The sequence below is a fragment of the Pelophylax lessonae genome, assembly GCF_965119305.1.
Source record: "Pelophylax lessonae genome assembly, chromosome: 2".
NCBI lineage: Eukaryota > Metazoa > Chordata > Amphibia > Anura > Ranidae > Pelophylax > Pelophylax lessonae.
The window spans coordinates 525,644,686-525,662,811 of record NC_138769.1 but is presented as its reverse complement, the minus strand read 5'-3'; positions in this window follow the sequence as shown (position 1 = coordinate 525,662,811).

The following is an 18,126-nucleotide window of genomic DNA, read 5'->3' as shown; positions in this document are numbered from 1 at the left end:
ATTCACTCACTGGAGCGCGATCGCAAGATGCGCGAGTACAAGCGCACGCTGGTAGACGCCATGCTGCTGGCATTCCCATCTGACAGCGGGGCCACAGTGGAAGCACAAGGCAGAGGAGGAGGAGGAGGAGGTCGCCAACGCAACCAGGGCACCGCCAGCACCTCAGAAGGCAGGGTTAGCATGGCCGAAATGTGGAAAAGCTTTGTCAGCACGCCACAACAAACAGCAGCACCAGCAGCTCAGATGGAACGTCTTAGCAGGAGGCAGCATTTTACCAACATGGTGGAGCAGTATGTGTGCACACGCCTACATGTAGTGAATGACGGGTCTGCCCCCTTCAACTTCTGGGTCTCCAAATTGGGCACATGGCCTGAGCTTGCCCTTTACGCCTTGGAGGTGCTGGCGTGCCCTGCAGCCAGTGTATTATCTGAACGGGTATTTAGCACGGCTGGGGGCGTTATAACAGACAAGCGCAGCCGCCTGTCCAGAGACAATGTGGACAAGCTCACGTTCATTAAAATGAACCAGGCATGGATCCCACGGGACTTTTCCGTACCTTATGCAGAATAGCAATGGATACCGACCTTACCCACCCATTGTTCCATTTTTGCTCTTTCTCACTCTTTTGGGGTGTACCCTCATTTAAAATTTTTGAAAAGAAGCAGTGTTGGCTACCTCGTCCTCCTCCTCAGGGCCAGATTAATGTAGGGGCTATTGGAGCTGCAGCTCCAGGCCCCTACCTTTTATATAGGCCCCGGGTTGGCCATATTCACTGTTACCGCTCTTCTGTCACTTGTAAACACAGAAGTCTGGCTTCTATGCTCGCTTCCCCAGGCAGCACCCTCAGAACCTCCCCACACAGCGTGAAGGCCGGACAAGGAGGGACAGTTGGCGATGCATGGATGTGTTTATGGGCTTCAGAGACAGCATCCCATGTTGAATTAGGCATGCATGGCTGCACCCTTCCTCCTCTGGGTGCATGGCAAGGCACGGCCCTTAAGGCCCTTCAAAATCCTCAGCACCAAGCCCATGATGCTGTTAATCCGGCCCTGGTCCTCCTCCACCGCCGCTTCCACCTACACCGCCCATAGGTGTGCGCAGCCTATTGCATTAAGGTGTGCACCCCAAAGTTGAAATACACATGCATGTGTTTGCCAGCAGGGAGAGTAATGTATCGGGGCCATGTACCTGTAGGCAAGGAGAAATAGAGCAGAGCAGGTCCCAGGGAGATCTTTCCCATCTCCTCACTGGCAATGCTATGTGCCCTAGGTGATTAGGGTGTGCCCAGGCACACCCAGCACACCCTGTGCGCACGCCTATGTCACCGCCACATCCACCACCACCTCAACCTCCCTCCTACTCCATATGGGCCTCGTCCTTCAGAGATGAAGAAGAACATTGTTTTATTTTTCTGTTTTTTTTTGTTGTTTTAAGTTATTTCCCTATCCACATTTGTTTGCAGAGCACTTGCCATGCTCTTAATTACGTTTTGCTGCCATTTGCAGCACTCTAGCCCTTTCCTTTGGTGTTTTAGAGCCATTTTAGTGCCTTAAAGTTCGGGTCCCCATTGACTTCAATGGGGTTCGGTGTCCGGGAAAAGTTCGGTAAAAGTCCGGGACACGGACCCGGACTTTTTTTTAAAGTTCGGCCGAACCCGTCGAACACGGACATCTAGGTGTCCGCTCAACCCTACTCATATTGTAAATTAAGATGTTACTAAACTTACGAAAATTCTCATATGAAAGCATACAACTTCACAAGTGATGCAATATGTTGTATTGCAATGTAATGTATTCTTTTGTTTTCGAGCCTGTGTGGTCCTACTCTTCCCATTTTTCTTCGGAGGAATACTGTACTAAAGGACTAAAACAAATACTAATGAAAATTGTACAATCTGGTATCTTATGGAAAAAATGTTTGTGTTTGTCCCTTCAGATAATTTCGGATGAACTGTCGTGATCTGCTCTCAAAAGCTGTGTACTACGTATGATTGCTTCGAAAGCGGTGTTTTTTGTCAGATTTTCTGATTGTTTTTACTATACTTAAGGGAATGTACACTGAGCTGTGTTCATTTCAAACAACCAATCAAGTGCTAGCAAAATGCCTGTTTTGATAAATACCCTTGCAAATGATTAGGTATTTGAAGTGAACACAGCTTCACCTTGCAGAATGGACACTAACCTTTTAAAACAAGCTTATTTTTGCTAAGTAAACAGCCTGTACTACTTTAGTAAATGAACACTGTTGTCTCTAAAATAAACATTGCTATTTTCTTTTAATTTACTAAATGTTTTACAGTGTTTTCATGTCAGTAAAAGTACTGTCACAGCATCTCATACAGCTGTTTAAAGGCTCTAGAGCTGCGATGGTTACAGTGATTTTCACCGTTAAAGTATAGCTAAAGTCAAAATCTTTTTTTTTCAGTTTTGGATAGAGTACAGAGGGATAAGAGTGCTTGTCAGTTTTTATTGTTCTCTGTGCCCCCGTTAAGGAGATTCATCCTCTCTAATTGTCCTATTTACCATAATTATGTAAAGTAAAGGTAAAAGAAAATTCCAAATTTTGGGTTGTCACCAGAAAACTAATCGGGGGGAAATCTTCCAATGGGAACACTAGTTCTGATGACCTGGGGGTCCCCAAGGAATGCCCTAATCTGCAGGGATGTCCTCTTACTTCCTGTTTGGCTATGGCACAGAGAGTAAAGGGAAATCTCCGCAATGGGACACAGATGGTGAACAAAAAAAAAAACTAACAGGGGTTATAACCCTCCCTTCTCTATCAAAAATGAAAAAAAAAGTTTTGCTTATAATTTTACTTTAACTTACTGTATGATGCTTCTCCCAACTGAGGCAGCAAAATAATAAATGCACTGCTCACACTGTACTGTGCTGTCAGTCTACCCATCACTAACTAATTTATATTTGGTACATACCTGTTTTTTTTATTAGTTACGCATGTATGTAACCCGTTGAATATCAAGTGATTTTTTCAACAATTTCAATCCAACCAAAATTACATATTTCATCACTGTAACATCTATGAGTCTGGTTGTGAGTAAGGTACACTAAACTAAGGATAATTTGGAAGCACCTTTTAAGAACATTATCTAATCAATGCATTTGGAAGAAAATACTAGACAGAATTAGGAACAAAATAAATAAGTCTATCAGTGTACTTTTTTTTTATTTCAACACCTTTTCTACACAAACGTGTAGGTTTTGTTTGTAGCAACTACATTTTAAACAACCAAGCAATAATTTTAGGGTGGAGTTCTTTGAAACATAACTTAGGGCAAAACTTATTTTTAGAATTAGATGAAGTGGAGAGGGATTAGAACACCTGTCAGGTTTTTATTGTTGTCTGTGTCTCCATTAGGAAAATTTACTTTCTCTGTATGTCCTGGTGATTGTCACCCAAAATGTGAAAAAAATCTAAAATTTTGAGTGGTCACAGAATAAGATTAGAGGAGAAATCCTCAAACTGGGGGGCACTAGTTCAATTGATACTGGTGACTAGCAGGGATTTGGGGTGATTTTTTTCCCACTTTTCTTGTGGCTACAGGCCAGTCCTTGCTGTGGGACAGGCAGTAAAGGGAAATTGCCTGAACTGGAAACAGATGGCAAAAAAAAAAAACTCTGACTGGGGGCATGGCCGGATCAGGGAGCATGATGGCAGCTTGATCAGAGAGCTCCGGCACAATGAGGAACAAAAGCAGCCTTTACAGGAGTCCCACACCCACCACAATGTTGGGAAAGCTTGGTAGGAGTGCATCTGCCTCCAGGACACAGAAGGCATCGGGCACCCAAATGAGCCGCAACATCCTGGAGCTCTTCAGGTCACAGGCGCCAGACAACCATGCAGCTTCACAGGCGTCACCACAGGGTGCCAGACAGCCAGTCATCCACCACAGTGTGCCAGATAGCCAGCCACCCACAGACAGGGTGCCAGACAGCCAGCCACCCACAGGCCCTGTACCAGCCAGCCACAGGCACTGTACCAGTCAGCCGCCAACAGGCCCTGTACCAGCCAGCCACCCAAAGCCACTGTGCCAGCCAGCCACCTACCACAGGATGCCAGCCAGCCACCCACCACAGGGTGCCAGCCAGCCAGCCACCCACCACAGGGTGCCAAACAGCAAGCCACAGGCACTGTACCAGTCAGCTGCCAACAGGCCCTGTACCAGCCAGCCACCCAAAGCCACTGTGCCAGCCAGCCACCTACCACAGGATGCCAGCCAGCCAGCCACCCACCACAGGGTGCCAAACAGCAAGACACCCACCACAGGGTGCCAGCGAGCCAGCCATTAAGTATTAAACAAAAATTAACATGTTCAGTACCAGATTTGTGTCAAAAATTTCCTTTCTTTTTTAAAATTTTAAATGTACAAACTATCAGCCCATATTGGCTGATACTGATACGTTGTGACCAAAATATCGGTATCGGTATCAGCCCTGAAAAAAACATATCGGTCTATCCCTACTATCAAGCAAGTTCAACACACAGACAATACACAGCTCCCTCATTTACTGGAGATGCACAGGAATATTGAGGACCTGAACAATAGGGGCCGCAGACACAATATACGGGTCAGAGGTATCCCTGAAACTGTGGAAGCAGAAGCCTTACAATCCACCCTATGTACCATCTTTAATGAGCTACTAGGACGCCCACATGATTCACTGGTCGAGATGGAGAGAGCCCACAGACCCCTCTGACCCAGACCTAGAGACACTGAACCACCAAGAGACATCATTTGCTGTCTGGTGAGGAAATATTACACAAGGCGAGAGAGAGGGGCCATATTACATACAATGCAACTGAAGTAAAGTTATTTCAGGATCTTTCTCAAATCACACTGCAAAACAGACGCGCATTGCACCCTCTCCTGGATGCTCTCAGACACAAAGGCATAACATATAGATGGAAGTTCCCATTCTACCTGTCGGCTACAGTCAGGGGGCGCACCGTTTTGCTAAGAACACCGGAAGACCTACCTATCTTCTGTGAGCAGCCTGATCTCCAACCGGTCGACTTGCCGGAGTGGTAAGCTTTCTACTTCCCGACAGAACCATGGAAACCTATCTCTCACAGTTCATCTCCAAAAGCTCAAAGGCATCGCTCCCGCCGCAGATGTCTGGACCCTGCATCCCCAGCTGCCTGACCCTCTCGCAGAGAGCTGTACCGTGAGGCTGAGGGTCCCTCACCGGGTAACCGTTTAAGTCGCCATGGTCCCAACACAAGAATACAGATAAATACGCACCCCCTGCTTTAGCTTTGTAGCCCTGTTGGCTCACACATTTTGGACATTAACGTTTTGGTTAAATCCTTTATTACATTGTTCCAACTGACCAACCGCACATCTTCCAGTTCCCACTGAGCCCAATTCCAGTCTCCTGAAGGTGATACCCAGGCAAAGGCCGGCCATGACTTTTTTTTTTTTTTTTGAGAAACCATGAGAATAACCATAACAACACCGTTGCTATGTGAGCGATAGGCTTAAACCTATGAAGACATGTGAATGTACCAAAATCTCACAAGAACCCCCCCCTTTTATATATTTTTTTTCTTTCTTTTGTTTTTTGACTAAGCCACAAAGCGATCTTCTGTCACCTGCATATAACTTGAACTGTTGCTCTGTGCTGGTTTGCAATCAGTAGAGAATTATACACTCATATAGATGCTTATCATGCAGATCTCTTTGGTGGCTGGCTGCTTCCAGTCTCCGGTTGGGCTAGGATGTGGGAGAGGCTCTATGCCTTTCCTGGAGAGTGGATTATCCGGAGATGGGCAGTGGAGGTGAACTCAGTACGCATGTTACTCGCAGTCTATTTCATTCCTTCATTTTTCTATTAAAAGCCCTGCTTGATATATCTGTTGACATGTGGACTCCCAGATTCGAAGTACCTTCTACCTTTTGGTGGTGCTCTGTGTCTGGGAGCTTAAGATATGTTCTGGGTGGGTGGGGGCGGGAGATGTCAAATAAGCTTAGGGGCTCGCCTACGGAGAAAATAGTTTGAAGGTTATGTTTTCAAAATATGCTTTATCTTTCTAAAATCTTTCTGAAATCTTTCTAAAATCTTTCCAAAATTTCTAGCTCTAATGGCCACCAAGTATCTTTCTTCCAGAAGATTGGTGACCTCCTGCAATCATTTCAAACAGGTATCCTGATACTAGGTGGGGACTTTAATGTACCTTTGAATACTTGCCTAGATTCCTCCTCAGGTACCTTGGTATTACCATTTAGAGAACTACAACAAATCGCCTCACGATTGCAAAATCTGACATTACACGATACGTGGCGGACACTCTTCCCCAAACAAATACTTGAGACTGGACTACTTTTTGTAGTGGTGGCAGCTTTTGCCGACGATCTATTGTTCTTTCTCTCCAAACCGCAGATATCCATCCCTAAATTGCTCAAAGATCTAACGAGTTTTGGTTACCTATCAAAACCTATAAATCCACTACCTCAAGCCTAATATTTCCCTTCCAAACTCATTGGTCTCCCTATGTAAGGATACTCTCCCATTTTCTTGAGCACCGGACACAATCACCTATCTGGGGTCAGGATACCCACACTTCTTAGTAGTATTTAACATCATCCCAATTATTAAAAAATACAGACAGACTTGCTGAGCTGGCAGAATCTCAACATATCATGGTTCGGGCGTTAAACTCATTAAAATGAATATATTACCCAGACTACTTAATTTGATTCAAACCATTCCGATCACCCTTCCGAATGCATTTGTTTCTATGTACAAACATATATGCTCTACATTCATTTGGAGAGGCTCCCAGCCTAGAATTAAATATGCTAGACTTACCCTACCTAAGGGAAAGGAAAGAGTGGGTTTGCCGAACCTTTTCAAATACTATCTGGCAAGCCACCTTATACACATTGTTGACTGGAGGCTCCATCACCAGGAAAAGGCTTGGTATCCCTGTAAGATGCACAATCCCTCATACCACTCCGCACATCACCTTGGATACGTACCCTGCATCTTCCAAAGTCATTGACTGAGCATCCTCCCATAGACACATCCCTCAAATGCTTCTATATTGCCTGCAGTTTCTTTCTTCATCTGAACCGGTCCTCTAATCCCATTAAGAGCAAATCTGGATCCCCCCCCCCCCCCGGGTAGGGAACCCACATTCCTTCTTAAGGAATGGCCATACAGAGAGATTCTGTCAATGCACTTCTTTGACAAAGGTAAACTCTGCTCACTCCCTCAGATTGAGGACATTTCTACAACAAATCTTATGCACCAAAAATAACTCCCAACACCACTTAATTTTCATCATACATTCCTTGTTGACAGAAATCCCATTGCCAAGTGCTGATACAGCTAGGATCTCCTGGGAGAAGGAACTTTGAGTCTCTCTCTCTGATGATGACTGGGAAACTATAAACGAACATGCACACAAATGCTCTCTCAATGTACTATACAGGAAAATGCTTACGAAATTAGATCCAGATGAATCCCTAACCTGATTAACAAGTTCTACCCAAGCTGTTCCAATCTATGCTGGAGATGTGGGAGTGGGGTTGGGAACATGTTACACATCTGGTGGAGCTGTGACCTGATACAACCATACTGGAGATCTGTCCACGAGACAATATCCCAGATTACATCTTACACCTTAGACTATTCCCTAGCCCAATACTTGCTGCATCATTCATCAATCTCTAAACAAGAGTATTCTAGATCCCTAGCAATGCACATGATTAATGTGGCTCACCTATGTATTCCTGTTTACTGGTGCTCTGCACGCACCCCAACACTAGCAGAATGGTTTAAAAGATTGAACAAAATGTAAGAAATGGAAGAGTTGATACACATAGCACAGGAAAGATTGAATAAATTCACGACCGCATGGTCCTGCTGGTCCCACTTTAAGACCTTGGATTGATACAAAGAGTTGGCTTAATTTTTTCCAGGAGGCTGATGGGTACTTATGTACATATGACCGTGTTCTCACCCCTTCCCCCCTTTACCTGGCCCCTATCCGCATCCATATCCCTCCCCCCTCTTTTTATTTTCTCCTCTTTTCTCTCTCTCTCCTTTTCTTCTTTTCTTCTCCCTTTCACCTTTACTTCTTCTTCACTAGACGTCCCCTCCTCCTCTTAGGTAGCAATATTACTTCTCATACATTGGGTTATTTTTCAATATCATCTGGGTGGTTTACATGATTAATTGTTTAATTGAGAGATTTGCTAATTAGAATGAACTACCTGAAGAATGTGCTGTGTTCTTTTTCTTTATTTCAGATGGTGTTGTATGTGTCCCTCCATCTTTTGTTCTATCATTGTGATTATGTTAAGAGCAAACTGCACTGTATGTTGTTTGTCACGCTTGTTGTAAACTATAACTTGTTTCTTAATAAAACATTTATGGAAAAAAAAACCCTCTGAAATTACCTTTAGCTATAGCCTTACTCTATCCAAAATGAATAAAATGTTTTGCTTCAGTTATATTTTAAATAAAATATATTAGAAGAACGTTTGTGTTCAGTAACAGATAAAAAAAAAAAAAAAAAAAATTACTACAGTTAATTGACTGGAAATTCAATATCTGCCAGCCATGTTTGACATTCTGAAATATCAAAAGACCTTTTTAAACTCCAATTAGCATGGTTCGCCACATTTAAAAGTTCCTTTTACGGTCTTTTTTAAGCTTTGTGATGAATTTTAAGCATTGGTAAAACTGTAAGTGGTGTGGTTTGTTGACACCACAATAAAGCAGTATATTAAAATACAGTAAAAGAAGTGTTTAAACATGAATTGGAAATCGTGCATGTCACTTGATGACATGAAAGGAAACCTAGCTGGACAATTGTGGCATTGTAATCAATATTCGCTTTTAGAAACTATACAACTGACATGTCTAGGCAGAAGTAGCTAAGATTATAGAAATAATGACTTTGTGTCACACAGCTATTACTGCAGATGAGCTAATGCAGCTGTGCATACAATGTAAACACAGTTCACTATTTCCATTTTATTCAGTGTTCAACAAGAGTGCAAATAACGTTTGTAAATTTATACATTATCATTAATTTTGTTCATCCATTAGACCCATGCCAAGGGCCTAATTTACTAAGAAAAAGGAGAAGAAATGATAACTCTCCGTTTAATTACTCCAATGTAGAGTAATTAAGACCTCAATTAGGTGAACATGCGAATGGAGAAAGGCCATAGAAGCCCGCTCAGATGCAATAGTGAATTTTGAATCTGCATAGTCGGGGTCGTGGTTTCATAACTGGCAATTCCTATTCAGCTATGATTATTTGTGTATATGTATGCCAATAAACCATTGTTATATGGGATGTGTTCTATCTCGTAAGCGGCTATTTGTTTTTAATACAATTATTGTGTATAGTTTGTTTTCTTCTTTTGCTAACGAATGCTCTTCTAAATGATTATTACAGTGTATTGTCAGCTATTCTGTAAGGTTACATGTATTTTTTATTTATAGTTATGTATCTCTTATGTGTTTTAACTTTTAGATTTCCAATTAGGAGACTATAAAGTTCTCTAATTATCTATGTGCATTCTTTAATTATACTAAACTTTTAGGCATGTCTAAACGTACTCAACACATTGGTGTAGTGGTCTGAGCTCATGGATAAAGACTACTTAGGTCATGAGTTCTAGTCCCAACCATGCAAACACCCTGTGTGTTTGCTAGGGTGTGATTATTATTTGCACATAGTAATACTTTTGCTAAATTACTTACAATTGCATGCACATGAGCATGCATATTAGGGAAACATCCGTGTAGCTGTGGCAGTTGCAATTAGGTGTTCGCCTAGTTTCAGCATTCACAGCTGAATAAAATGTAAGTATGTGATGGCATGCCTGGGATTTGAACCCATGGTTTGAGTGCTCATAGATAGGAGTGCTAAATACTAAACCATTGAGCCAAGCACACTTGTACCTAGAATATTAAGTAGTACCATGCTTTATGAATTAACATAAAGAAAACTCAAAAATATATTGTGCTCAAATGCAAGATCAGTGTAAAATTGTCAACAATTTGTAGCTGTGACATGCTTTGCTAATATTTATATGTTTCTCTTTAATGTAAGAGAGTTATATCTCTATTATATGTTATGGCAGGCTTGATTATAGATCAAGAGAATCTATATTCTCCTCAAATAGAAAATAAAGCTTAAGTGGTAATGCATTTTCGGGTCGGCCCCGACGAATGTATACTGTATGCGTCATAGCGAACATTTTTGTCCTTTTTTTTTCTGTTGGTGTTCAGAGAGAATTAAGATTTAGTTGACATCTTTCAAGGTTTACCTAGGCCAACAAAAAAGTAATTTTAGCCATGCATGAATCCAACACTGTAGCAGTGCTTTTTTGTTTTGTTTTGTAAATATTTGCATTTATCCCCCATCCTCTATATTACATTCTCTCTACTTTATTAAAATGACTTGCACACGTGCAAAAGAAAATGATTAGGTATGCAGTTAGGTTTTCTACCAATTTGAAGAGGAGCTGAAGAGGTGTAAATAGTTTACACTTCTCCCACATCCATTTCTAGTCTGCAAAAGTAAAACATAATGCAATAAAACAATTTATTATAACAATAATATCAACATTTGGTACATTATTGTACTCGGCCCAAAAAAAAAAAGAAAAAAACACATGGAAATTATGTAACAGCATTTTACAATATGGTTAGAAGGGGGTCCTTCTCAAAAGAGATTACAATCTACAAGGGTAAGACACAAATTATTGCACACACCTTAACATTCACATTATAAAAAAGGAATAAAAATAAGGCTGATAAGAACCATGACAAACATTTTAGGAAAACATCATCAAAAGTTTAAGTGCAGGATAAACAAAACAGACAAAATTAAATCCAAAAAGGTAGCACTAGCAACAGAAAAAAAGACACATACATTTATGGTTAGAGTTAGCAGGAAGCTTTCTTTCCATCTAAACCATAACATTAACTAGATTAACATTAGAAATTGTAAGTCTAAGGTGAGGTTTACAAGTAACTAGAAGAAGATATGGGTCCACAGAGGCTCAAAAAAACTCTAACATGGTCAGACTTGACAAAGACACACAGTTTTAAAACCATGATCACAAAAATAAGCTTTTGAGGGTCACAATGCAAAACTTTTCCAGCAAACAGATCAAACCACAGCCTTAGTGGGGTGTGGGTTGGTCACAATGCACACTATCTCTGTCGCCCCTTTTGTTTGCCATCTCACTCGAGCCCTTTTTATCCACTATCAGACATTCCAACGACATACATGGTGTCACTGTGAACTGTCAGACGCATAAATACGCAGCTTATGCGGATGACATACTTTTTTTCATCCAACAACCTTGTATCTCTTTTCCTGTACTCTTACGAGCCTTCGCAGACTTCCGCCACCTCTCAAACTTCAAGATTAACATGTCTAAATCCGAAATATTAAATATTATTCTCCCCCATACTGAAGCCTCTGCTCTGAACCCACATTTCCCATTTCAATGGTGTCCGGATAAATTGGAATACCTAGGCATTTTTCTAACCCCCCGCTTGGATAACTTATTCCGTCATAACTACATACCCCTATTGAACATGATCAAATCAGATCTTCGGAAATGGTCCTCCTTACATCACTCTTGGTTGGGCAAGACCAACATAGTTAAGATAAAAATTTTGTCTTGTATTCTATTTTTTTTCAAATGTTACCGCTGGGTGTCCCTATTGGGCTTTTTACTATTTTGCAGTCTTTGATTTCCAGGTTTATCTGGCAGGGCAGGCGCCCCAGGATTGCCAGGGCGACGCTTTTTCGTCCAAAGCGTTCTGGGGGACTTGCACTCCCTAGTATCAGGGATTATTTCCGGACGGTCACACTAACCCGTGTGGCTGATTGGAAGTACTCTTTTAGTTCTAAATTATGGGTACAGCTGGAATATGACCTATGTGACAGAGACTTGTCTGCAGTACCATGGATTCCGAGGTCCGCCAGGGCCCTCTCTCCATACACTTCCCCCCTGACCCTATCTACCTTTTCCATCTGGGATTCCATTCATACAAAGTTTTCCTGGAACTACAACTCTCCCTTAATGCCTCTGCTGAACCACAACCACTTCATGCCTGGTAAACTGGATGCTGGATTTAAAAATTGGTCTCCTAAGACTCCCCTCTTGTTATCCCACGTAACCCACTCTAATACTGTGAAACCACTTAGCCACATTTTGGGCTCCAGCCCCGCAACGGTCATGGATCATTGGAGACACAGACAGTTGTCCAGGTTCATAGCTACTCTTCCATGTCTGCTGCGTGACTCCAAGGAATTGAACCCTATTGAGGCGATATTATGCCCTCGGAACCCCCTCCACTCCACCTCGCAGTTTTACAAGGCACTTATCTCATTACAAGGCCAACCCTACCCGGACTTTCTACACAAGTGGGAACTGGATATTGGATCTCAAATTTCCGATGCTCGGAAAGACAAAGTTCTTGCATTGGCTCACATTTCTCTCTCCACCAAGGTGGCAGAATCCAACTACAAGCTATTGTCCCGTTGTTACTATACCCCGCGGAAAATGCACATTATTTCTCTGGCCATCTCACCATTGTGCTGGAGGGGATGCGGAGATACTGCATCGCACGCAAACATCTGGTGGCACTGTTCGGTAATTCGGCCGTTCTGGTTGGAAGTCCTTCGGCTTATCTAAGTCATCACGGAAGTTACTATCCCATCAGATCCCTGGGTTGTTTTGCTGCATGGAACTAAAATGCCGCTCTCTAAGTACAAAAGATCAATGATCCCTCATATGCTTAATGCGGCTAAAGCCCTGATCCCCACCTTCTGGGGCTCACCGACCATTCCCACGATACGTCACTGGCTACGGAAAGTTGATATGACATACCAATTAGAGGAACTTACTTTCAAAGCCCGTGACAAACTAGACCGTTTTCACTCTACCTGGCAACCTTGGTCTTCTTTTAAAAACACTTCATCCTATGTGGCCCTACTCACTGAGGACACCCCCCTTGGTTTATCACCTTCTAATGTAATCCTATCTGATTAAAGTTTTTATTGTTTGGTACATAAGTCGCCCATGGCCTACTTTCCCACCCCTCCTCCCCCCCTCTTATCCCCTTTCTCTCCCAGCTGCTCTCCCCTCTTCTTTCTCTTTCTTTTCTGCTTTTCGCTATCCTTTCGCTTTCCTATAAGTTCTCTCCGACATTTGTTTTATGATGCAAGATGTTGTGTTATCATTATGATTTTTCAGACTTTTTATGACTGGGTGTGCTTGGCACACACTGAGATGTTCATGCACTCATTGATATTGTTCCATAGCTACTTACCATATTTCATGTCGGATTGTACATGTTCGGTTTTTCTTTGTCTTTTTGAAAATGTTTTCAATAAACAGAAATTAAACAAAAAAAATATCCTGGCCTCTTCACAGGCAAAGCAAACCACACTAGTGCAGGCCTTTATATAACATAGGTTGGATTGATAGCACACCTACACCCACCCAGCAAGGGACATGCCCACCAGTGTATTCTGTCTCTCCATGCCATAAGTTCTCACACCTGTGGATCAGGAACACACACTCTTGGCAAAGAAAGAATGCAACAGCATAAGTATCTGTTCAGGGTAAACAGAAAAAAGACAAAAGTCCCAGGCTCTGGCAATGATCAGTGATAACAACGACAAAACTATTCAAGTTGTAAGTTTTTGGGCATGTGGATGATACAAAGAAGGAAATGTCAACTTTGTGTGGTCTGCTTCACACAAATCGTTTCATTCATCATCAGCATACAACATAAATATGAGTGCAGGTTCACACCATACTTATACATTCATATCTGCCCTCAAACACACAGTTCTAGATTTGATGCAAAACCACAGTCGCTTAATTTATAATGTCATTTCTTGATTTTCCATTATATGAAACCCCACAGAAATATAATACCTTGTGAAAATGAAACTAGAACACCAGACAAATTTCTAGCTAAGTAGTGTACTGTTTGTGATTCAAACCCATGACCCCGGTTCCGCATGGCAGAAGTGCTAACCAGTTGGCCAATGTGCTGCCACATCCATGGATCCTCTATCTTTGTGATGTTAAACAGCCTTAAGTCCCTGGGGTGTGACAAGTTAATCAATGCACATGTACCCTGGATGTCCTCAATGCCATTGACCAACCTGTTTCCGTGATATGCCATCTGGTTCCTAGGCTAGTTATGGCTGATTAGTTTTAGCATGCTCCTACTGGACCATCTCTAATTTTGAGGATTTTTGGTTGGTAGGATGCTGCAATTGGTGCTGGTGTGGAATTCACAAGGCTGCTTCTTGTCCTTCCCTGTGGAACACATATGGCAAGATTTGCAATAAAGGTGGAACCCTCATACACCGAAAAAGTACATTTCTTTGGGCATTTACCTATAGGTGGAGGAATTACATCAGTCAGGAGTTCTGTTTCTTGATTTATTCTGTGATATTGTTTGATTATTGGTGCGTGAGTGTAGAATAGTGGTGTTACCCTATGAATTTTGGTAATGACATTTTGATTTTGATTAATGATGTTGGCACACATATTAGATTTTTGTGGTGAAAAAGCTTATCATTTAGAAATAAACAACACACAAAAGTGTTACTCATTTTAAATTTGCATCAACAATGGTACAGGCATACCCCACTTTTAAGTACACAATGGGACCAGAGCATGTATGTAAAACGAAAATATACTTAAAGTGAAGCAATACCTTTTTTCACTTCTCAATGCATGTAAATACACTAGTTCTGTAGGAAATCTTGGTCAGCTTGACGTGACACTGCTCCCAAACTATTCAGGGACACCAAACTTGGGGAGCATGTTAAGGGGGCCCAGGACTATGATATGGTAGATTACCTAGGCAAGCTGGTCGGCAACAAAATAGGATATGTTATATTTCTGGGTCCCCTCTTGGTGCTCCCTAAGTTTGGTATCCCTGTCACTTATGGTTCGGGATCAGTGCCATGTCAAGCTGACCAAAATTTCCCATAGACGCCAATGTTACACAGGGAGCAGTGCCTTACCAAGCTGACCAAGATTTCCCATAGTCGCCAATGTTAAAACCAGCAGCAGTGCCATGTCAAGCAGACCAAGATTTCCTATTGATGGGAATGTTAAAAACCAGGAGTAATGCCATGCCAAGCTGGCCAAGCTGTGTCCATACTCGCGAGTGTACGTAAAGTGAGTTTACCTAAAATGGGGTATACCTGTATTGTGTGTGGGTGGTGAAGACAGCTGTGGGAGTTTCAGTTAAGATGTATGTGAGATGGAGAGCAACAAGTGCATTATCTATCATTTACTTACCTGTTGTCAAACAGCAAAGTGGCTGAGCATGCCCAGTGCAACCAGAGATATGACTCGAACAGCAATGTGTCTGAGCATGCTCAGTGTAACCAGAGATATGGCTCAAATAGCAAAATGTCTGAGCATGCTCAGTGTAACAAGAGATATATCCCAAATGACAAAAGTCCCTGGGCATACACAATGCACATGGCAGTTATCGCTCTCTCTTCATATATATATATATACATATATATCTATATATATATATATATATATATATATATATCTATATATATCTATATATATATATATATATATATATATATATATATATATATATATATATGTGTGTGTGTGTAGAGGGAGAGAGAGAATAATGTCTGTTCTTTAGGAATTCAACAATTCATACCAAAATTCCAAAATTAAAATGTATGTTTTTGTGTAAATAACAGATGTACAATTTGAATCAACGGATGACACTTGCTTTTATATATCTTACGCTCATTTTTGCAGCCGTGTAGGTATTTTTAACATTCGCAAATTTCCGAATTCCCTATAGCGCCTGCTTACACTTCACAAGGCGTAGGATTTTATCTGTTTTTATGGTCTGGGCATGTGAACATGTGCTGCTTCATAGTCATAGGCCAAGGGAGAATTTATCTTTACAACAAATTTATTTTTAAACATCAATTTTTGAAAATGTTTCAAAATAGACGATCTCCAAACAATATACCACATCTTTAGAAACCATTTTTTAGCTATGCTATCATGCTCTAAACATTATTTCCATGTGCAATAGTGGTACTTTTAGCACAACTACTAATTTACTTGCTCGCTAACGTATATTGCCTATAGTGGATCTGCGTTCACGACTACGTTCTACCGCATGTTATACTGAATTCAGTTTAGGAGTAAATCTATGGCGGTTCCGCGTTGTAGAAACTAAAAGTACGCACATTTGCCTACTAAGGCGTTATAGTGAATTAGGCCCTAAGTCTCTGCCTGACACGCTAACTCTTTCTATACACCCTAACACTATAATAATTTTCAAGTTTACTGATAAACTGTATCACACTCGGAGATAAGACCAATAACATGACATATAAAGAGGTTTTCAATTTGTATGGAGGAATGGAAGATTGTTTTTTCTTGGGGGTCATGTAAAAAAAAAAAAAAAAAAAAAAAGGGTTACTCTTTTATATGCCAAGCTTATGTTTCAAAAGTAAGCAAAATCTTTTCTTGTATTAAGAGAGGCATGGACTCCAGAGAGAGAGATATCATTTTGCCCCTGTACAAATCATTAGCAAGACCTCATCTGGAAGTGCAGTTCTGTTTTGGGCACCAGTTCATTAAAAGGATATCGGGAAACTGGATAAAGTGCAGAGAAGGGCAACCAAACTGATAAGAAGCATGGAGGACCTCAGCTATGAGAAAAGATTAGAGTAACTGAATTTATTCTCTCTTGAGAAGAGGAGATTAAGGGGGGATACGATCAACATGTATAAATACATCAGTGGTCCATATAGTTAACTTGGTGTTGAGTTATTCACTTTAAGGGGATCACAGAGGACAAGGGGGCACTCTTTACATCTGGAGAAGAAGAGATTTTATCTCCAAATACAGAAAGGCTTCTTCACAGTAAGAGCTGTGAAAATGTGGAATAGACTCCCTCAAGAGGCGATTCTGGCCAGCTCAGTAGATTGTTTTAATAAAGGCCTGGATTCTTTCCTAGGTACACATAATTTAACTGGATACTAATATTTATACAGTAGGTAAAGTTGATCCAGGGAATATCCAATTGCATGTTAGGGGATCAGAAAGGAATGTTTTCCCCTGCTGGAGCAAATTAGATTATGCTTTACTGTGGGTATAGGATTGTATATACAAGATTGTATATTTTTTTTATTTCCTTCTGTTGGTTGAACTACATGGATGTGTGTCTTTTTTCAACCAGACTAACTATGTAACAATATACCCAAAATTCTACAATAATTTCTTTCATACCCTACCAATGTGCTGATTGTGACTTGATACATATGCACTATGTTGACTTTTGCAGAAAGCATAAAAGTGTATGACACCACTAAAGTGCATATTGATCAGTGCAATAGTAAGATCCCTGGGACATGCTGGCTAAAAAGTATTTTGAACTTTTTGGATTTTTGACAAATTTGATGTATATTAATAATAATAATAATAATAATAATAATAATAATAATAATATTTATAACCATAATAGCGAACAAAATGTATATAATAGGCTAATAATAATTAGTTCAAGAGAATACAGATAAACCTTTTTGTATTTTTTTGCTCCAAAAAAAAAAAAAAAAACGATTTTATCTTTATTTCCGGTTGTACACTTTTCAATAGCATTTAGCTGTCAATACACCTACCTTTTATGCATTGTATTTTATGAAAGTGTCTTTTCATAAAACGCAGTGCTCTTCTTTAGACTTCAATTCAGTTTACTCTTATATATAGGCTGGCCAATATTCAATTTTCTTGTACAATTTTCCATTAAATTTACCAAAACCATATAATATAAGGTCAAGCCTAAACACTTTTAATTTGTCTGCAATCAGGCCGGCCCTTGCACTACATAGTTGAAGGTAAATCTAAGGGGAATTAAATAAGAAAATTGTAAAATGTGTGGCCAGCTTTATTCACATAGAACAGGAATTATAACTTTTTTATTGTTTCAGCAAATTTTGCCATTATAAATGTATATTCAGAAAAATTTAAAAAGGGAGAGCCAGACCATGGCACCACATCCTCAATTTTTATCAAAAAAGTAACATACCAGAAAAAAA